The sequence below is a fragment of the Dendropsophus ebraccatus genome, chromosome 10 (assembly GCF_027789765.1).
Source record: "Dendropsophus ebraccatus isolate aDenEbr1 chromosome 10, aDenEbr1.pat, whole genome shotgun sequence".
NCBI classification, from domain to species: domain Eukaryota; kingdom Metazoa; phylum Chordata; class Amphibia; order Anura; family Hylidae; genus Dendropsophus; species Dendropsophus ebraccatus.
The window spans coordinates 5945236-5969352 of NC_091463.1; the positions used below are offsets into that span (position 1 = coordinate 5945236).

The following is a 24117-nucleotide window of genomic DNA, read 5'->3' on the forward strand; positions in this document are numbered from 1 at the left end:
TATACAGCCGGCAGTCCTATGTAACAGCATCATCTCACCCGCAGTCCTAGGTAACAGCATCATCTCACCCGCAGTCCTAGGTAACAGCATCATCTCACCTGCAGTCCTAGGTAACAGCATCATCTCACCTGCAGTCCTAGTTAACAGCATCATCTCACCTGCAGTCCTATGTAACAGCATCATCTCACCTGCAGTCCTAGGTAACAGCATGATCTCACCTGCAGTCCTAGGTAACAGCATCATTTCACCTGCAGTCCTAGGTAACAGCATCATCTCACCTGCAGTCCTAGGTAACAGCATCATCTCACCTGCAGTCCTAGGTAACAGCATCATTTCACCTGCAGTCCTAGGTAACAGCATCATCTCACCTGCAGTCCTAGGTAACAGCATCATTTCACCTGCAGTCCTAGGTAACAGCATGATCTCACCTGCAGTCCTAGGTAACAGCATCATTTCACCTGCAGTCCTAGGTAACAGCATCATCTCACCTGCAGTCCTAGGTAACAGCATCATCTCACCTGCAGTCCTAGGTAACAGCATCATCTCACCTGCAGTCCTAGGTAACAGCATCATCTCACCTGCAGTCCTATGTAACACCACAGATAACACAGTGATATCTCTGAGTACAGATAATGTAGTAGCTGTCACCTGCAGTCCTATGTAACACCACAGATAACACAGTGATATCTCTGAGTACAGATAATGTAGTAGTCACCTGCAGTCCTATGTAACAGCACAGATAACACAGTGATATCTCTGAGTACAGATAATGTAGTAGCTGTCACCTGCAGTCCTATGTAAGACCACAGATAACACAGTAATATCTCTGAGTACAGATAATGTAGTAGCTGTCACCTGCAGTCCTATGTAACAGCACAGATAACACAGTGATATCCCTCTGAGTACAGATAATGTAGTAGTCACCCGCAGTCCTATGTAACACCACAGATAACACAGTAATATCTCTGTGTACAGATAATGTAGTAGTCACCTGCAGTCCTATGTAACAGCACAGATAACACAGTGATATCTCTGAGTACAGATAATGTAGTAGATGTCACCTGCAGTCCTATGTAACACCACAGATAACACAGTGATATTTCTGAGTACAGATAATGTAGTAGATGTCACCTGCAGTCCTATGTAACATCACAGATAACACAGTGCTATCTCTGAGTACAGATAATGTAGTAGTCACCTGCAGTCCTATGTAACAGCACAGATAACACAGTGATATCTCGGAGTACAGATAATGTAGTAGTCACCTACAGTCCTATGTAACAGCACAGATAACACAGTGATATCTCTGTGTACAGATAATGTAATAGTCACCTGCAGTCCTATGTAACATCACAGATAACACAGTGATATCTCTGAGTACAGATAATGTAGTAGTCACCTGCAGTCCTATGTAACAGCACAGATAACACAGTGATATCTCTGAGTACAGATAATGTAGTAGTCACCTGCAGTCCTATGTAACAGCACAGATAACACAGTGATATCTCTGAGTACAGATAATGTAGTAGATGTCCCCTGCAGTCCTATGTAACAGCACAGATAACAGTGATATCTCTGAGTACAGATAATGTGGTAGCTGTCACCTGCAGTCCTATGTAACAGCACAGATAACACAGTGATATCTCTGAGTACAGATAATGTAGTAGTCACCTGCAGTCCTATGTAACAGCACAGATAACACAGTGATATCTCTGAGTACAGATAATGTAGTAGATGTCACCTGCAGTCCTATGTAACACCACAGATAACACAGTGATATCTCTGAGTACAGATAATGTAGTAGTCACCTGCAGCCCTATGTAACAGCACAGATAACAGTGCTATCTCTGAGTACAGATAATGTAGTAGTCACCTGCAGTCCTATGTAACACCACAGATAACACAGTGATATCTCTGAGTACAGATAATGTAGTAGTCACCTGCAGTCCTATGTAACACCACAGATAACACAGTGATATCTCTGAGTACAGATAATGTAGTAGTCACCTGCAGTCCTATGTAACGCCACAGATAACACAGTGATATCTCTGAGTACAGGTAATATAGTAGATGTCCCTGCAGTCCTATGTAACTGCACAGATAACACAGTGCTATCTCTGAGTACAGATAATGTAGTAGTATCACCTGCAGTCCTATGTAACACCACAGATAACACAGTGATATCTCTGAGTACAGATAATGTAGTAGATGTCACCTGCAGTCCTATGTAACAGCACATATAACACAGTGATATCTCTGAGTACAGGTAATATAGTAGATGTCCCTGCAGTCCTATGTAACTGCACAGATAACACAGTGCTATCTCTGAGTACAGATAATGTAGTAGTATCACCTGCAGTCCTATGTAACACCACAGATAACACAGTGATATCTCTGAGTGCAGATAATGTAGTAGCTGTCACCTGCAGTCCTATGTAACAGCGCAGATAACACAGTGATATCTCTGAGTACAGATAATGTAGTAGCTGTCACCTGCAGTCCTATGTAACACCACAGATAACACAGTAATATCTCTGAGTACAGATAATGTAGTAGCTGTCACCTGCAGTCCTATGTAACAGCACAGATAACACAGTGCTATCTCTGAGTACAGATAATGTAGTAGTCACCTGCAGTCCTATGTAACACCACAGATAACACAGTGATATCTCTGAGTACAGATAATGTAGTAGTCACCTGCAGTCCTATGTAACAGCACAGATAACACAGTGATATCTCGGAGTACAGATAATGTAGTAGTCACATGCAGTCCTATGTAACAGCGCAGATAACACAGTGATATCTCTGAGTATAGATAATGTAGTAGTCATCTGCAGTCCTATGTAACACCACAGATAACACAGTGATATCTCTGAGTACAGATAATGTAGTAGTCACCTGCAGTCCTATGTAACACCACAGATAACACAGTGATATCTCTGAGTACAGATAATGTAGTAGATGGGACCTGCAGTCCTATGTAACAGCATAGATAACACAGTGATATCTCTTAGTACAGATAATGTAGTAGATGTCACCTGCAGTCCTATGTAACACCACAGATAACACAGTGCTATCTCTGAGTACAGATAATGTAGTAGATGTCACCTGCAGTCCTATGTAACAGCACATATAACACAGTGATATCTCTGAGTACAGGTAATATAGTAGATGTCCCTGCAGTCCTATGTAACTGCACAGATAACACAGTGCTATCTCTGAGTACAGATAATGTAGTAGTATCACCTGCAGTCCTATGTAACACCACAGATAACACAGTGATATCTCTGAGTGCAGATAATGTAGTAGCTGTCACCTGCAGTCCTATGTAACAGCGCAGATAACACAGTGATATCTCTGAGTACAGATAATGTAGTAGCTGTCACCTGCAGTCCTATGTAACACCACAGATAACACAGTAATATCTCTGAGTACAGATAATGTAGTAGCTGTCACCTGCAGTCCTATGTAACAGCACAGATAACACAGTGATATCTCTGAGTACAGATAATGTAGTAGTCACCTGCAGTCCTATGTAACACCACAGATAACACAGTGATATCTCGGAGTACAGATAATGTAGTAGTCACATGCAGTCCTATGTAACAGCGCAGATAACACAGTGATATCTCTGAGTATAGATAATGTAGTAGTCATCTGCAGTCCTATGTAACACCACAGATAACACAGTGATATCTCTGAGTACAGATAATGTAGTAGTCACCTGCAGTCCTATGTAACACCACAGATAACACAGTGATATCTCTGAGTACAGATAATGTAGTAGATGGGACCTGCAGTCCTATGTAACAGCATAGATAACACAGTGATATCTCTTAGTACAGATAATGTAGTAGATGTCACCTGCAGTCCTATGTAACACCACAGATAACACAGTGATATCTCTCGGAGTACAGATAATGTAGTAGTCACCTGCAGTCCTATGTAACGCCACAGATAACACAGTGATATCTCTGAGTACAGATAATGTACTAGTCACCTGCAGTCCTATGTAACACCACAGATAACACAGTGCTATCTCTGAGTACAGATAATGTAGTAGATGTCACCTGCAGTCCTATGTAACAGCACATATAACACAGTGATATCTCTGAGTACAGGTAATATAGTAGATGTCCCTGCAGTCCTATGTAACAGCACAGATAACACAGTGCTATCTCTGAGTACAGATAATGTAGTAGTATCACCTGCAGTCCTATGTAACACCACAGATAACACAGTGATATCTCTGAGTGCAGATAATGTAGTAGCTGTCACCTTCAGTCCTATGTAACAGCGCAGATAACACAGTGATATCTCTGAGTACAGATAATGTAGTATCACCCGCAGTCCTATGTAACAGCACAGATAACACAGTGATATCTCTGAGTACAGATAATGTACTAGTCACCTGCAGTCCTATGTAACAGCACAGATAACACAGTGCTATCTCTGAGTACAGATAATGTAGTAGTATCACCTGCAGTCCTATGTAACACCACAGATAACACAGTGATATCTCTGTGTACAGATAATGTGGATGTCACCTGCAGTCCTATGTAACAGCACAAATAACACAGTGATATCTCTGAGTGCAGATAATGTAGTAGATGTCACCTGCAGTCCTATGTAACAGCACAGATAACACAGTGATATCTCTGTGTACAGATAATGTAGTAGTCACCTGCAGTCCTATGTATCAGCACAGATAACACAGTGATATCTCTGAGTACAGATAATGTACTAGTCACCTGCAGTCCTATGTAACACCACAGATAACACAGTGATATCTCTGAGTGCAGATAATGTAGTAGATGTCACCTGCAGTCCTATGTAACACCACAGATAACAGTGATATCTCTGAGTACAGATAATGTAGTAGATGTCACCTGCAGTCCTATGTAACACCACAGATAACACAGTGCTATCTCTGAGTACAGATAATGTAGTAGTCACCTGCAGTCCTATGTAACAGCACAGATAACACAGTGATATCTCTAAGTACAGATAATGTAGTAGTCACCTGCAGTCCTATGTAACACCACAGATAACACAGTGATATCTCTGAGTACAGATAATGTAGTAGTCACCTGCAGTCCTATGTAACACCACAGATAACACAGTGATATCTCTGTGTACAGATAATGTAATAGTCACCTGCAGTCCTATGTAACAGAACAGATAATACAGTGATATCTCTGAGTACAGATAATGTAGTAGTATCACCTGCAGTCCTATGTAACAGCACAGATAACACAGTGATATCTCTGAGTACAGATAATGTAGTAGTTACCTGCAGTCCTATGTAACAGAACAGATAACACAGTGATATCTCTGAGTACAGATAATGTACTAGTCACCTGCAGTCCTATGTAACACCACAGATAACACAGTGATATCTCTGAGAACAGATAATGTAGTAGTATCTCCTGCAGTCCTATGTAACACCACAGCTAACACAGTGATATCTCTGAGTACAGATAATGTAGTAGTCACCTGCAGTCCTATGTAACAGCACAGATAACACAGTGATATCTCTGAGTACAGATAATGTAGTAGATGTCACCTGCAGTCCTATGTAACAGCACAGATAACACAGTGATATCTCTGAGTACAGATAATGTAGTAGTCACCTGCAGTCCTATGTAACAGCACAGATAACACAGTGATATCTCTGAGTACAGATAATGTAGTAGGTGTCACCTGCAGTCCTATGTAACACCACAGATAACAGTGATATCTCTGAGTACAGATAATGTAGTAGTCACCTGCAGTCCTATGTAACACCACAGATAACAGTGCTATCTCTGAGCACAGATAATGTAGTAGTCACCTGCAGTCCTATGTAACAACACAGATAACACAGTGATATCTCTGAGTACAGATAATGTAGTAGATGTCACCTGCAGTCCTATGTAACAGCACAGATAACACAGTGATATCTCTGAGTACAGATAATGTAGTAGATGTCACCTGCAGTCCTATGTAACAGCACAGATAACACAGTGATATCTCTGAGTACAGATAATGTAGTAGATGTCACCTGCAGTCCTATGTAACACCACAGATAACACAGTGATATCTCTGAGGACAGATAATGTAGTAGATGTCACATGCAGTCCTATGTAACACCACAGTTAACACAGTGGTATCTCTGAGTACAGATAATATAGTAGTCACCTGCAGTCCTATGTAACAGCACAGATAACACAGTGATATCTCTGAGTACAGATAATGTAGTAGTCACCTGCAGTCCTATGTAACAGCACACAAGAGAGGACAGTGGTACAATACATTAGAGGGGACAGTGGTGCAGTACATTAGAGAGGACAGTGATACAGTACATTAGAGGACAGTGGTACAGTACATTAGGGGGGCAGTGGTACAGTACATTAGAGGGGACAGTGGTACAGTACATTAGAGAGGACAGTGGTACAGTACATTAGAGGGACAGTGGTACAGTACATTAGAGAGGACAGTGGTAAAGTATATTAGAGAGGACAGTGGTACAGTACATTAGAGAGGACAGTGGTACAGTACATTAGAGAGGACAGTGGTACAGTACATTAGAGGGGACAGTGGTACAGTACATTAGAGGGGACAGTGATACAGTACATTAGAGGGGACAGTGGTACAGTACATTAGAGGGGACAGTGATACAGTACATTAGTGGGGACAGTGGTACGGTACATTAGTGGGGACAGTGGTACAGAACATTAGAGGACAGTGGTACAGTACATTAGGGGACAGTGGTACAGTACATTAGAGGGCAGTGGTACAATACATTAGAGGACAGTGGTACAGTACATTAGGGGACAGTGGTACAGTACATTAGAGGGCAGTGGTACAATACATTAGAGGGGACAGTGGTACAGTACATTAGAGGACAGTGGTACAGTACATTAGAGGGGACAGTGTTACAGTACATTAGAGAGGACAGTGGTACAGTACATTAGAGGGGACAGTGGTACAGTACATTAGAGGACAGTGGTACAGTACATTAGAGGACAGTGGTACAGTACATTAGAGGGGACAGTGGTACAGTACATTAGGGGGGGGCAGTGGTACAGTACATTAGAGGACAGTGGTACAGTACATTAGGGGGGGCAGTGGTACAGTACATTAGGGGGGCAGTGGTACAGTATATTAGAGGACAGTGGTACAGTACATTAGGGGGGACAGTGGTACAGTACATTAGGGGGGCAGTGGTACAGTATATTAGAGGACAGTGGTACAGTACATTAGAGAGGACAGTGGTACAGTACATTACAGAGGACAGTGGTACAGTACATTAGAGGACAGTGGTACAGTACATTAGAGGACAGTGGTACAGTACATTAGAGGGGACAGTGGTACAGTACATTAGAGAGCACAGTGGTACAGTACATTAGAGAGGACAGTGGTACAGTACATTAGAGAGGACAGTGGTACAGTACATTAGAGAGGACAGTGGCACAGTTCATTAGATGGGACAGTGGTACAGTACATTAGAGGACAGTGGTACAGTACATAGGAGAGGACAGTGGTACAGTATATTAAAGGGGACAGTGGTACAGTACATTAGAGGACAGTGGTACAGTACATTAGGGGGGACAGTGGTACAGTACATTAGGGGGGCAGTGGTACAGTACATTAGAGAGTACAGTGGCACAGTACATTAGAGGGGACAGTGGTACAGTACATTAGAGGACAGTGGTACAGTACATTAGAGGAGTCAGTGGTACAGTACATTAGGGGGGACAGTGGTACAGTACATTAGAGAGGACAGTGGCACAGTACATTAGAGGGGACAGTGGTACAGTACATTAGAGGGGACAATGGTACAGTACATTAGAGAGGACAGTGGTACAGTACATTAGAGGACAGTGGTGCAGTACATTAGAGGACAGTGGTACAGTACATTAAGGGGGACAGTGGTACAGTACATTAGATAGGACAGTGGTACAGTACATTAGAGAGGACAGTGGTACAGTACATTAGAGGACAGTGGTACAGTACATTAGGGGGGACAGTGGTACAGTACATTAGGGGGGACAGTGGCACAGTACATTAGAGAGGACAGTGGTACAGTACATTAGGGGGGACAGTGGTACAGTATATTAGAGGGAACAGTGGTACAGTAAATTAGAGAGGACAGTGGTACAGTACATTAGAGAGGACAGTGGTACGGTACATTAGAGGGGACAGTAGTACGGTACATTAGAGGACAGTGGTACAGTACATTAGAGGACAGTGGTACATTAGGGGGGACAGTGGTACAGTACATAAAAGCAGTGATTTTCAACCTTTTTTGAGCCGCGGCACACTTTTTATACTTAAAAAATCCCGGGGCACACCACCAACCAAAATGGCACAAAATGACACTAAAACAGTACATATTATACATATAGTTAATAATATAGATTCTAAATGTATTTATACTCATTCAGTGTGAAACCTGAGCCTGTTTTCTTCTCCCCCCTGTGCTTCTCTCCTGTGCTTTTGTCCACCATACTTCTCCCCCCTACTTCTCTCCTGTGCTTCTCTCCACCATACTTCTCCACCCTTCTTCTCTCCACCATACTTCTCTCCCCTGCTTCTCTCCACCATACTTCCCCCTGATTCTCTCCTGTGCTTCTCTCCCCCATGCTTCTCTCCTCTGCTTCTCTCCACCATACTTCTCCTCCCTTCATCTCTCCTGTGCTTCTCTCCCCCATGCTTTTCTCTTGTGCTTCTCTCCCCCATGCTTCTCTCCTGTGCTTCTCTCCACCATACTTCTCCCCCCTGCTTCTCTTTTGTGCTTCTCTCCACCATACTTCTCCCCCCTGCTTCTCTCCTGTGCTTCTCTTCCCCATGCTTCTCTCCTGTGCTTCTCTCCCCCATGCTTCTCTCCTGTGCTTCTCTCCACCATACTTCTCCCCCCTGCTTCTCTCCTTTTCTTCTCTCCCCCATGCTTCTCTCCTGTGCTTCTCTCCTGTGCTTCTCTCCACCATACTTCTCCCCCTGCTTCTCTCCTGTGCTTCTCTCCACCATACTTCTCCTCCCTGCATCTCTCCTGTGCTTCTCTCCCCCATGCTTCTCTCTTGTGCTTCTCTCCACCATGCTTCTTTCCTGTGCTTCTCTCCACCATACTTCTCCTCCCTGCATCTCTCCTGTGCTTCTCTCCCCCATGCTTCTCTCTTGTGCTTCTCTCCCCCATGCTTCTCTCCTGTGCTTCTCTCCACCATACTTCTCCCCCCCGCTTCTCTCCTTTTCTTCTCTCCCCCATGCTTCTCTCCTGTGCGTCTCTCCACCATACTTCTCCCCCCTGCTTCTCTCCTGTGCTTCTCTCAACCATACTTCTCCCCCCTGCTTCTCTCCTGTGCTTCTCTCCCCCATGCTTCTCTCCTGTGCTTCTCTCCACCATACTTCTCCCCCCTGCTTCTCTCCTGTGCTTCTCTCCCCCATGCTTCTCTCCTGTGCTTCTCTCCCCCATGCTTCTCTCCTGTTCTTCTCTCCCCATGCTTCTCTCCTGTGCTTCTCTCCACCATACTTTTCTCCCCCCTGCTTCTCTCCACCAAACTTCTCTACCCCCTGCTTCTCTCCGGTGTTTCTCTCCCCCATCCCCAGGTTTCTCTCCCCCCCTTCCTCCTCACCTCCTCCGAGATGGTCGCCGTTGCTGAGACCGGGAGCATGGTGTGCTGCGGCGGGCCGTAGCGCACACACTGATTGGATGCGTGCATCACGGCCCGCCGCAGTGCACCACGCAAACGCCCACATTATAATACGCCACTGATCGCTGCGCATTGCCGGGGAACAAAACACAGGGGCACCATAGTTTGGGGAACTTTCCCCGTGGCACACCCCACCATGTGTCGTGGCACACTGGTTGAAAATCATTGCATTAGAGGACAGTGGTACAGTACATTAGGGGGCACAGTGGTACAGTACATTAGAGAGGACAGTGGTACAGTACATTAGAGGACAGTGGTACAGTACATTAGAGGATAGTGGTACAGTACATTAGGGGGGACAGTGGTACAGTACATTAGGGGGGACAGTGGTACAGTACATTAGAGGACAGTGGTACAGTACATTAGATGACAGTGGTACAGTACATTAGGGGGGACAGTGGTACAGTACATTAGGGGGGCAGTGGTACAGTACATTAGAGGACAGTGGTACAGTACATTAGGGGGGACAGTGGTACAGTACATTAGGGGGGGCAGTGGTACAGTACATTAGAGGGGACAGTGGTACAGTACATTAGGGGACAGTGATACAGTACATTAGAAGGGACAGTGGTACAGTACATTAGAGAGGACAGTGGTACAGTACACTAGGGGGGACAGTGGTACAGTACATTAGGGGGGCAGTGGTACAGTACATTAGAGGACAGTGGTACAGTACATTAGGGGGGACAGTGGTACAGTACATTGGGGGGGCAGTGGTACAGTACATTAGAGGGGACAGTGGTACAGTACATTAGGGGACAGTGATACAGTACATTAGAAGGGACATTGGTACAGTACATTAGGGGGGGCAGTGGTACAATACATTAGAGGACAGTGGTACAGTACATTGGGGGGACAGTGGTACAGTACATTGGGGGGGCAGTGGTACAGTACATTAGAGGACAGTGGTACAGTACATTAGGGGGGACAGTGGTACAGTACATTAGAGGACAGTGGTACAGTACATGAGGGGGAGGGGCAGTGGTACAGTACATTAGGGGGGACAGTGGTACAGTACATTAGGGGACAGTGATACAGTACATTAGAAGGGACAGTGGTACAGTACATTAGGGGGGACATTGGTACAGTACATTAGGGGGGACAGTGATACAGTACATTAGGGGACAGTGGTACAGTACATTAGAAGGGACAGTGGTACAGTACATTAGGGGACAGTGATACAGTACATTAGGGGGTACAGTGGTACAGTACATTAGGGGGGGCAGTGGTACAGTACATTAGAGGACAGTGGTACAGTACATTAGAGGACAGTGGTACAGTACATTAGGGGGGCAGTGATACAGTACATTAGAGAGGACAGTGGTACAGTACATTAGAGGACAGTGGTACAGTACTTTAGAGGACAGTGGTACAGTACATTAGGGGGGGCAGTGGTACAGTACATTAGAGAGGACAGTGGTACAGTACATTAGAGGACAGTGGTACAGTACATTAGAGGACAGTGGTACAGTACATTAGGGGGGGCAGTGGTACAGTACATTAGAGGACAGTGGTACAGTACATTAGGGGGAGGCAGTGGTACAGTACATTAGAGGAGACAGTGGTACAGTACATTAGGGGACAGTGATACAGTACATTAGAAGGGACAGTGGTCCAGTACATTAGAAAGGGCAGTGGTACAGTACATTAGGGGGGGACAGTGGTCCAGTACATTAGGGGGGGGGGCAGTGGTACAATACATTAGAGAACAGTGGTACAGTACATTAGAGGACAGTGGTACAGTACATTAGAGGACAGTGGTACAGTACATTAGAGGGGGCAGTGGTACAGTACATTAGAGGACAGTGGTACAGTACATTAGAGGACAGTGGAACAGTATATTAGGGGGGGGCAGTGGTACAGTACATTAGAGGACAGTGGTACAGTACATTAGAGGGGACAGTGGTACAGTACATTAGAGGGGACAGTGGTACAGTACATTAGAGGAGACAGTGGTACAGTACATTAGAGGGGACAGTGGTACAGTACATTAGAGGAGACAGTGGTACAGTACATTAGGGGGGACAGTGGTACAGTACATTAGAGGACAGTGGTACAGTATATTAAGGGGGGCAGTGGTACAGTACATTAGAGGACAGTGGTACAGTACATTAGAGGACAGTGGTACAGTACATTAGAGGGGACAGTGGTACAGTACATTAAAAGGGACAGTGGTACAGTACATTAGAGGAGACAGTGGTACAGTACATTAGGGGGGACAGCGGCACAGTACATTAGAGAACAGTGGTACAGTACATTAGAGGACAGTGGTACAGTACATTAGAGGACAGTGGTACAGTACATTAGAGGACAGTGGCACAGTACATTAGAGGGGACAGTGGTACAGTACATTAGGGGGGACAGTGGTACAGTACATTGGGGGGGCAGTGGTACAGTACATTAGAGGACAGTGGTACAGTACATTAGAGGACAGCGGTACAGTAGATTAGTGGACAGCGGTACAGTACATTAGGGGGGGGGGCAGTGGTACAGTACATTAGGGGGGGCAGTGGTACAGTACATTAGAGGGGACAGTGGTACAGTACATTAGGGGGGGCAGTGGTACAATACATTAGAGGACAGTGGTACAGTACATTAGAGGACAGTGGTACAGTACATTAGGGGGGCAGTGGTACAGTACATTAGAGGACAGTGGTACAGTATATTAGAGGAGACAGTGGTACAGTACATTAGAGGGGACAGTGGTAGAGTACATTATAGAGGACAGTGGTACAGTACATTAGAGGGGACAGTGGTACAGTACATTAGAGGGGACAGTGGTACAGTACATTAGAGGACAGTGGTACAGTACATTAGAGGGGACAGTGGTACAGTACATTAGAGGACAGTGGTCCAGTATATTAGAGGACAGTGGTACACAACATTAGGGGGGGGGCAGTGGTACAGTACATTAGGGGGGACAGTGGTACAGTACATTAGGGGGGACAGTGGTACAGTACATTAGGGGGGGCAGTGGTACAGTACATTAGAGGACAGTGGTACAGTACATAAGAGGACAGCGGTACAGTACATTAGGGGGGACAGTGGTACAGTTCATTAGGGGGGGCAGTGGTACAGTACATTAGAGGACAGTGGTACAGTACATTAGGGGGGACAGTGGTACAGTACATTAGAGAGGACAGTGGTACAGTACATTAGAGAAGACAGTGGTACAGTATATTGGGGGGGGCAGTGGTACAGTACATTAGAGGGGACAGTAGTACAGTACATTAGAGGACAGTGGTACAGTACATTAGAGAGGACAGTGGTACAGTACATTAGAGGACAGTGGTACAGTACATTAGAGGGGAGAGTGGTACAGTACATTAGAGGGGACAGTGGTACAGTACATTAGAGGGGACAGTGGTACAGTACATTAGGGGGGACAGTGGTACAGTACATTAGAGGGGACAGTGGTACAGTACATTAGAGGTGACAGTGATACAGTACATTAGAGGGGACAGTGGTACAGTACATTAGAGGGGACAGTGGTACAGTACATTAGAGAGGACAGTGGTACAGTGCATTAGAGGACAGTGGTACAGTACATTAGAGGACAGTGGTACAGTACATTAGAGGGGAGCAGTGGTACAGTACATTAGAGGAGACAGTGGTACAGTACATTAGAGAGGGTAGTGGTACAGTACATTAAAGGAAAGTGGTACAGTACATTAGGGGACAGTGGTACAGTACATTAGAGGGGACAGTGGTACAGTACATTAGGGGGCACAGTGGTACAGTACATTAGAGAGGACAGTGGTACAGTACATTAGAGGACAGTGGTACAGTACATTAGAGGATAGTGGTACAGTACATTAGGGGGGACAGTGGTACAGTACATTAGGGGGGACAGTGGTACAGTACATTAGAGGACAGTGGTACAGTACATTAGATGACAGTGGTACAGTACATTAGGGGGGACAGTGGTACAGTACATTAGGGGGGCAGTGGTACAGTACATTAGAGGACAGTGGTACAGTACATTAGGGGGGACAGTGGTACAGTACATTAGGGGGGGCAGTGGTACAGTACATTAGAGGGGACAGTGGTACAGTACATTAGGGGACAGTGATACAGTACATTAGAAGGGACAGTGGTACAGTACATTAGAGAGGACAGTGGTACAGTACACTAGGGGGGACAGTGGTACAGTACATTAGGGGGGCAGTGGTACAGTACATTAGAGGACAGTGGTACAGTACATTAGGGGGGACAGTGGTACAGTACATTGGGGGGGCAGTGGTACAGTACATTAGAGGGGACAGTGGTACAGTACATTAGGGGACAGTGATACAGTACATTAGAAGGGACATTGGTACAGTACATTAGGGGGGGCAGTGGTACAATACATTAGAGGACAGTGGTACAGTACATTGGGGGGACAGTAATACAGTACATTGGGGGGGCAGTGGTACAGTACATTAGAGGACAGTGGTACAGTACATTAGGGGGGACAGTGGTACAGTACATTAGAGGACAGTGGTACAGTACATTGGGGGGGCAGTGGTACAGTACATTAGAGGGGACAGTGGTACAGTACATTAGGGGACAGTGATACAGTACATTAGAAGGGACAGTGGTACAGTACATTAGGGGGGACATTGGTACAGTACATTAGGGGGGACAGTGATACAGTACATTAGGGGACAGTGGTACAGTACATTAGAAGGGACAGTGGTACAGTACATTAGGGGACAGTGATACAGTACATTAGGGGGTACAGTGGTACAGTACATTAGGGGGGGCAGTGGTACAGTACATTAGAGGACAGTGGTACAGTACATTAGAGGACAGTGGTACAGTACATTAGGGGGGCAGTGATACAGTACATTAGAGAGGACAGTGGTACAGTACATTAGAGGACAGTGGTACAGTACTTTAGAGGACAGTGGTACAGTACATTAGGGGGGGCAGTGGTACAGTACATTAGAGAGGACAGTGGTACAGTACATTAGAGGACAGTGGTACAGTACATTAGAGGACAGTGGTACAGTACATTAGGGGGGGCAGTGGTACAGTACATTAGAGGACAGTGGTACAGTACATTAGGGGGAGGCAGTGGTACAGTACATTAGAGGAGACAGTGGTACAGTACATTAGGGGACAGTGATACAGTACATTAGAAGGGACAGTGGTCCAGTACATTAGAAAGGGCAGTGGTACAGTACATTAGGGGGGGACAGTGGTCCAGTACATTAGGGGGGGGGGCAGTGGTACAATACATTAGAGAACAGTGGTACAGTACATTAGAGGACAGTGGTACAGTACATTAGAGGACAGTGGTACAGTACATTAGAGGGGGCAGTGGTACAGTACATTAGAGGACAGTGGTACAGTACATTAGAGGACAGTGGAACAGTATATTAGGGGGGGGCAGTGGTACAGTACATTAGAGGACAGTGGTACAGTACATTAGAGGGGACAGTGGTACAGTACATTAGAGGGGACAGTGGTACAGTACATTAGAGGAGACAGTGGTACAGTACATTAGAGGGGACAGTGGTAAAGTACATTAGAGGAGACAGTGGTACAGTACATTAGGGGGGACAGTGGTACAGTACATTAGAGGACAGTGGTACAGTATATTAAGGGGGGCAGTGGTACAGTACATTAGAGGACAGTGGTACAGTACATTAGAGGACAGTGGTACAGTACATTAGAGGGGACAGTGGTACAGTACATTAAAAGGGACAGTGGTACAGTACATTAGAGGAGACAGTGGTACAGTACATTAGGGGGGACAGCGGCACAGTACATTAGAGAACAGTGGTACAGTACATTAGAGGACAGTGGTACAGTACATTAGAGGACAGTGGTACAGTACATTAGAGGACAGTGGCACAGTACATTAGAGGGGACAGTGGTACAGTACATTAGGGGGGACAGTGGTACAGTACATTGGGGGGGCAGTGGTACAGTACATTAGAGGACAGTGGTACAGTACATTAGAGGACAGCGGTACAGTAGATTAGTGGACAGCGGTACAGTACATTAGGGGGGGGCAGTGGTACAGTACATTAGGGGGGGCAGTGGTACAGTACATTAGAGGGGACAGTGGTACAGTACATTAGGGGGGGCAGTGGTACAATACATTAGAGGACAGTGGTACAGTACATTAGAGGACAGTGGTACAGTACATTAGGGGGGCAGTGGTACAGTACATTAGAGGACAGTGGTACAGTATATTAGAGGAGACAGTGGTACAGTACATTAGAGGGGACAGTGGTACAGTACATTAGAGGAGGACAGTGGTACAGTACATTAGAGGGGACAGTGGTAGAGTACATTATAGAGGACAGTGGTACAGTACATTAGAGGGGACAGTGGTACAGTACATTAGAGGGGACAGTGGTACAGTACATTAGAGGACAGTGGTACAGTACATTAGAGGGGACAGTGGTACAGTACATTAGAGGACAGTGGTCCAGTATATTAGAGGACAGTGGTACACAACATTAGGGGGGGGGGACAGTGGTACAGTACATTAGGGGGGACAGTGGTACAGTACATTAGGGGGGACAGTGGTACAGTACATTAGGGGGGGCAGTGGTACAGTACATTAGAGGACAGTGGTACAGTACATAAGAGGACAGCGGTACAGTACATTAGGGGGGACAGTGGTACAGTTCATTAGGGGGGGCAGTGGTACAGTACATTAGAGGACAGTGGTACAGTACATTAGGGGGGACAGTGGTACAGTACATTAGAGAGGACAGTGGTACAGTACATTAGAGAAGACAGTGGTACAGTATATTGGGGGGGGCAGTGGTACAGTACATTAGAGGGGACAGTAGTACAGTACATTAGAGGACAGTGGTACAGTACATTAGAGAGGACAGTGGTACAGTACATTAGAGGACAGTGGTACAGTACATTAGAGGGGAGAGTGGTACAGTACATTAGAGGGGACAGTGGTACAGTACATTAGAGGGGACAGTGGTACAGTACATTAGGGGGGACAGTGGTACAGTACATTAGAGGGGACAGTGGTACAGTACATTAGAGGGGACAGTGGTACAGTACATTAGAGGTGACAGTGATACAGTACATTAGAGGGGACAGTGGTACAGTACATTAGAGGGGACAGTGGTACAGTACATTAGAGAGGACAGTGGTACAGTGCATTAGAGGACAGTGGTACAGTACATTAGAGGACAGTGGTACAGTACATTAGAGGGGAGCAGTGGTACAGTACATTAGAGGAGACAGTGGTACAGTACATTAGAGAGGGTAGTGGTACAGTACATTAAAGGAAAGTGGTACAGTACATTAGGGGACAGAGGTACAGTACATTAGAGGACAGTGGTACAGTACATTAGAGGACAGTGGTACAGTACATTAAAGGACAGTGGTACAGTACATTAGAGGGAAGCAGTGGTACAGTACATTAGAGGGAATAGTGGTGCAGTACATTAGAGAGGACACTGCTACAGTACATTAGAACACAGTGCAAGATAGTTACTCTCTACTGATACTGACTTTAGCTTGGCTGAGTAGGACGGAAACTCCTAGCTTGCTACCCTCAAAGACAGAGGCCTGAGACTTGTACTACCTATCAGGACGGTAACCTGACACTGAGAGACAGAAGGCGGTCAGATGAGATATATAGTCTGTAGGTAAGTATGTTGAGTTCTCCAAGACAATATATCTTACTTGCTACATTAGGCAAGGGGCCCTATTATCCGGTCCCTGACACCTGCTGCTCCTCCATTCTTCTATTTGCTCCTTCTCTACCAGTTATTACTTCTTTGATTGATTTTTGCACTAAGTACTTGATCGCTGTTGTTAGTTTTATTGCACTGAAAATATTTTTCTACGTTAAGTTGGATACTGTTTATAGTGGGACATCTCTACCTGCACCCCGCGCCCTGTGTGTCCGGGGGTGAGTTGTACCACTCATGGCCACCATGACGTCACCCCTAAAACACCAGAACCCGGAATCCCAGGCCACGGCAAAAGTGGGGATGTATTTTCCAGATACCATATCTATAATACAATACATGGGAGCCCATATGAGCTGCTGCAACGGGGCCATGGACTCCCTGATGATAACGACCCCTCCCACATGAGGACAGACAGGAGCTGCAGCCCCAGTGAGGAGAGGACACAGTGCATGGTTTTGTTTGGCTGGTATAAACCAGGCAAATATTTGTTATATCGATTACAGAGATAAAGTCGAGATCAGGGGATCATCTTCCCCGACCCCAGGAGCTGACACTCTGATCTCCTATTACACACAGTGTATCATCCCTCCCATCATCCCTGACCCCAGGAGCTGACACTCTAATCTCCTATCACACACAGTATCATCACTCCCATCTTCCCTGACCCCAGGAGCTCACACTCTAATCTCCTATCACACAAAGTATCATCACTCCCATCATCATCCCTGACCCCAGGAGCTGACACTCTGATCTCCTATCACACACAGTGTATCATCCCTCCCATCATCTCTGACCACAGGAGCTGACACTCTAATCTCCTATCACACACAGTATCATCACTCCCACCATTCTCCCTGACCCCAGGAGCTGACACTCTAATCTCCTATCACTCAAAGGTGTAGATTTCTGGGATGGGGATATTATATACGGTGACATCAGGGATGGGATGTTATATACAGTGACATCAGGGATGGATATTATATACGGTGACATCAGGGAAGGATATTATATACGGTGACATCAGGGATGGATGTTATATACGGTGACATCAGGGATGGGATGTTATATACAGTGACATCAGGGAAGGATATTATATACGGTGACATCAGGGATGGGGATATTATATACGGTGACATCAGGGATGGATATTATATACGGTGACATCAGGGAAGGATATTATATACGGTGACATCAGGGATGGGATGTTATATACAGTGACATCAGGGATGGATATTATATACGGTGACATCAGGGAAGGATATTATATACGGTGACATCAGGGATGGATATTATATACGGTGACATCAGGGAAGGATATTATATACAGTGACATCAGGGATGGATATTATATACGGTGACATCAGGGATGGGGATATTATATACGGTGACATCAGGGATGGGATATTATATACGGTGACATCAGGGATGGGGATATTATATACGATGACATCAGGGATGGGGATATTATATACGGTGACATCAGGGAAGGATATTATATACAGTGACATCAGGGATGGGGATATTATATACGGTGACATCAGGGATGGGGATATTATATACGGTGACATCAGGGATGGGATATTATATACGGTGACATCAGGGATGGGGATATTATATACGATGACATCAGGGATGGGGATATTATATACGGTGACATCAGGGATGGATATTATATACGGTGACATAAAAGATGGGGATATTATATACGGTGACATCAGGGATGGATTTTATATACGGTGACATCAGGGATGGGGATATTATATACGGTGACATCAGTAATGGATATATACGGTGAAATCAGGGATGGATATTATATACGGTGACATCAGGGATGGATATTATATACGGTGACATCAGGGATGGGGATATTATATACGGTGACATCAGGGATGGGATATTCTATACGGTGACATCAGGGATGGATATTATATACGGTGACATCAGGGATGGGGATATTATATACGGTGACATCAGGGATGGATATTATATACGGTGATATCAGGGATGGATATTATATACGGTGACATCAGGGATGGGGATATTATATACGGTGACATCAGGGATGGATATTATATACGGTGACATCAGGGATGGGATATTATATACAGTGACATCAGGGATGGGGATATTATATACGGTGACATCAGGGATGGATATTATATACGGTGACATCAGGGATGGATATTATATACGGTGACATCAGGGATGGATATTATATACGGTGAAATCAGGGATGGATATTATATACGGTGACATCAGGGATGGGGATATTATATACGGTGACATCAGGGATGGATATTATATACGGTGACATCAGGGATGGGGATATTATATACGGTGACATCAGGGATGGGATATTATATACGGTGTTATCAGGGATGGGGATATTATATACGATGACATCAGGGATGGGGATATTATATACGGTGACATCAGGGATGGGATATTATATACGGTGTTATCAGGGATGGGGATATTATATACGATGACATCAGGGATGGGGATATTATATACGGTGACATCAGGGATGGATATTATATACGGTGACATCAGGGATGGGGATATTATATACGGTGACATCAGGGATGGGGATATTATATACGGTGACATCAGGGATGGATATTATATACAGTGACATCAGGGATGGATATTATATACAGTGACATCAGGGATGGATATTATATACGGTGACATCAGGGATGGGGATATTATATACGATGACATCAGGGATGGGGATATTATATACGGTGACATCAGGGATGGATATTATATACGGTGACATAAAAGATGGGGATATTATATAAGTTGATATCAGGGATGGATTTTATATACAGTGACATCAGGGATGGGGATATTATATACGGTGACATCAGGGATGGATATATACGGTGAAATCAGGGATGGATATTATATACGGTGACATCAGGGATGGGGATATTATATACGGTGACATCAGGGATGGATATTATATACGGTGACATCAGGGATGGGATATTATATACGGTGACATCAGGGATGGGGATATTATATACGGTGACATCAGGGATGGGGATATTATATACGGTGACATCAGGGATGGATATTATATACGGTAATATCAGGGATGGATATTATATACGGTGACATCAGGGATGGGGATATTATATACGGTGACATCAGGGATGGGGATATTATATACGGTGACATCAGGGATGGATATATACGGTGAAATCAGGGATGGATATTATATACGGTGACATCAGGGATGGGGATATTATATACGGTGACATCAGGGATGGATATTATATACGGTGACATCAGGGATGGGATATTATATACGGTGACATCAGGGATGGGGATATTATATACGGTGACATCAGGGATGGATATTATATACGGTGACATCAGGGATGGGATATTATATACGGTGACATCAGGGATGGGATGTTATATACGGTGACATCAGGGATGGATATTATATATGGTGACATCAGGGATGGGGATATTATATACGGTGACATCAGGGATGGATATTATATACGGTGACATCAGGGATGGGGATATTATATACGGTGACATCAGGGATGGATATTATATACGCTGACATCAGGGATGGATATTATATACGGTGACATCAGGGATGGGATATTATATACGGTAATATCAGGGATGGGGATATTATATACGGTGACATCAGGGATGGATATTATATACGGTGACATCAGGGATGGATATTATATACGGTGACATCAGGGATGGATGTTATATACGGTGACATCAGGGATGGGATATTATATACGGTGACATCAGGGATGGATGTTATATACGGTGACATCAGGGATGGATATTATATACGGTGACATCAGGGATGGGATATTATATACGGTGACATCAGGGATGGATATTATATACGGTGATATCAGGGATGGATATTATATACGGTGACATCAGGGATGGATATTATATACAGTGACATCAAGGATGGGATATTATATACAGTGACATCAGGGATGGGATATTATATACGGTGACATCAGGGATGGATATTATATACGGTGACATCAGGGATGGGGATATTATATACGGTGACATCAGGGATGGGATATTATATACAGTGACATCAGGGATGGATATTATATACGGTGACATCAGGGATGGGATATTATATACGGTGACAACAGGGATGGATGTTATATACGGTGACATCAGGGATGGATATTATATACGGTGACATCAGGGAAGGATATTATATACGGTGACATCAGGGATGGATATTATATACGGTGACATCAGGGAAGGATATTATATACAGTGACATCAGGGATGGATATTATATACGGTGACATCAGGGATGGATATTATATACAGTGACATCAGGGATGGGATATTATATACGGTGACATCAGGGATGGATATTATATACAGTGACATCAGGGATGGATATTATATACGGTGACATCAGGGATGGGATGTTATATACGGTGACATCAGGGATGGATGTTATATACGGTGACATCAGGGATGGATATTATATACGGTGACATCAGGGATGGGGATATTATATACGGTGACATCAGGGATGGATATTATATACGGTGACATCAGGGATGGGGATATTATATACGGTGACATCAGGGATGGATATTATATACGGTGACATCAGGGATGGGTGTTATACAGTTCGCAGTCCATGAATAGTTCAGATAAATCCCGGGAGATCATGTGCAGGAAAACCGCTGACAGTCGTCTCTCCGATGCGTCGGTGTCATCCGGGAGCGAGGAGGGACAGGCATTGGCGCGGCGAGGGTTAAGGGTCAGGGCGGATTATCAGGATAATGCACAAAGCTCCCGGCTGATCAGATGGAAGGATAAGTGCGTTACCGCTGCGCCCGCAACCCCTCGCCGCCTGCGCCGTCCTGCAACTACATGCAGATTACTGGGGAAAAAGCTAAATCATGAGACATCCGGCGGCTGAGAGGCCTTCAGAGCGTCGCTCCCACCGCGCTGCAATCACATCCAGAATGGCGATAAATAGCTCCAGATCCTGCCAGGCTACCGTGTAACCGGCCGAGAGTGCCGGAAATAAACTTTCTAGAGTCCTGAAGTTTTAAAATGTTTTTTACGGTTTGTTTTTTTAGGTTAAAGATGCCGTTAATAAAAAAATAAAATCTCTAAAATCAACTGGTTCCAGAAAGTTATATTGATAATTTACTTCTAGTCCTCGAGTACTTATCAGCTGCTGTATGTCCTGCAGGAAGTGGTGTATTCTCTGACACAGTGCTCTCTGCTGCCACCTTTGTCCATGTCAGGAACTGTCCAGAGTAGCAGCAAATCCCTATGGAAAATGTATAATGTATGTATCCAGGATCTGCGTTATTTTCCTGAGGGGGGGGGGGGGCTATATGTACAGTATAATGTATGTATCCAGCCTCTGCGCCATTTTCCTGAGGGGGGGAGCGGTATGTATGTATAATGTATGTATCCAGCCTCTGCGCCATTTTTGTAGGGGGGGGGCTATATGTACAGTATAATGTATGTATCCAGCCTCTGCGCCATTTTTCTAGGGGGGGGGCTATATGTACAGTATAATGTATGTATCCAGCCTCTGCGCCATTTGTCCAGGCTGCAAACGATTTACGCAGAACTTTAAACCTATGTGGCAGGTCCGCCATGTTTGCAGAGAAGGATCGGTCTGGGCAGCGGTGGCGGCGTGGACACCTGACCCCGGTATAACCACGTTCTTGCACTTTCCGCTTGTTTGCAGGCAGCTTCCCGTATCTGTAGTTTATATTCAGGAGATCGTGCGGCAGACGCCTTTATTACGCTCCGGCATCGCTGACATCAATCTTGTGATTGGGTCAACTCAATCTCTCCTCGTAGGCGCAATTCCCCCGCGACGTGTCCGCTCATCCTTGGTAGGTGATTCCTTAAAGGGGCAGATCACACATTCAGTCATTACATTTCCCATGGGAAACCCAACTTATCACAGACCCTGAATGGCATTCAGGTTTTCGTCGTTATGCAGGGTGACATTCCCGACCACCTGATCTCTCTGACTACATTATCTTACATGTCAGTCTGTACTGTAGCTGTAGCATTATATACCTGAACCAGGAGGCTCAGGATGAACACAACTATGAGGTTCAATCAGAAGGATGTAGGGGGGTTATAAGGTGTAGGGTCCATATCTCTTCATGTAGGGGGGTTATAGGGTGTAGGGTCCGTATCTCTTCATGTAGGGGGGTTATACGGTGTAGGGTTTGTATCTCCTCATGTAGGGGGGTTATAGGGTGTAGGGTCCGTATCTCCTCATGTAGGGGGGATTATAGGGTGTAGGGTCCGTATCTCCTCATGTAGGGGGGATTATAGGGTGTAGGGTCCGTATCTCCTCATGTAGGGGGGTTATATGGTGTAGGGTCCGTATCTCCTCATGTAGGGGGGTTATAGGGTGTAGGGTCCGTATCTCTTCATGTAGGGGGGTTATAGGGTGTAGGGTCCGTATCTCCTCATGTAGGGGGGTTATAGGGTGTAGGGTCCGTATCTCTTCATGTAGGGGGGTTATAGGGTGTAGGGTCTGTATCTCTTCATGTAGGGGGGTTATACGGTGTAGGGTCCGTATCTCTTCATGTAGGGGGGTTATACGGTGTAGGGTCTGTATCTCCTCATGTAGGGGGTTATAGGGTGTATGGTCCGTATCTCCTCATGTAGGGGGGTTATAGGGTGTAGGGTCTGTATCTCCTCATGTAGGGGGGGTTATATGGTGTAGGGTCTGTATCTCCTCA

The 24117-nt window shown here is 45.2% G+C and overlaps 1 protein-coding gene across 6 annotated transcripts in view; it reads right to left on the reverse strand.

Annotated features, from left to right (window-relative positions):
* Positions 1-24117, reverse strand: part of FIBCD1 (fibrinogen C domain containing 1) — a 275844-nt gene that overhangs the window by 64410 nt on the left and 187317 nt on the right. The gene's annotated exons all lie outside the window — the stretch shown is intronic.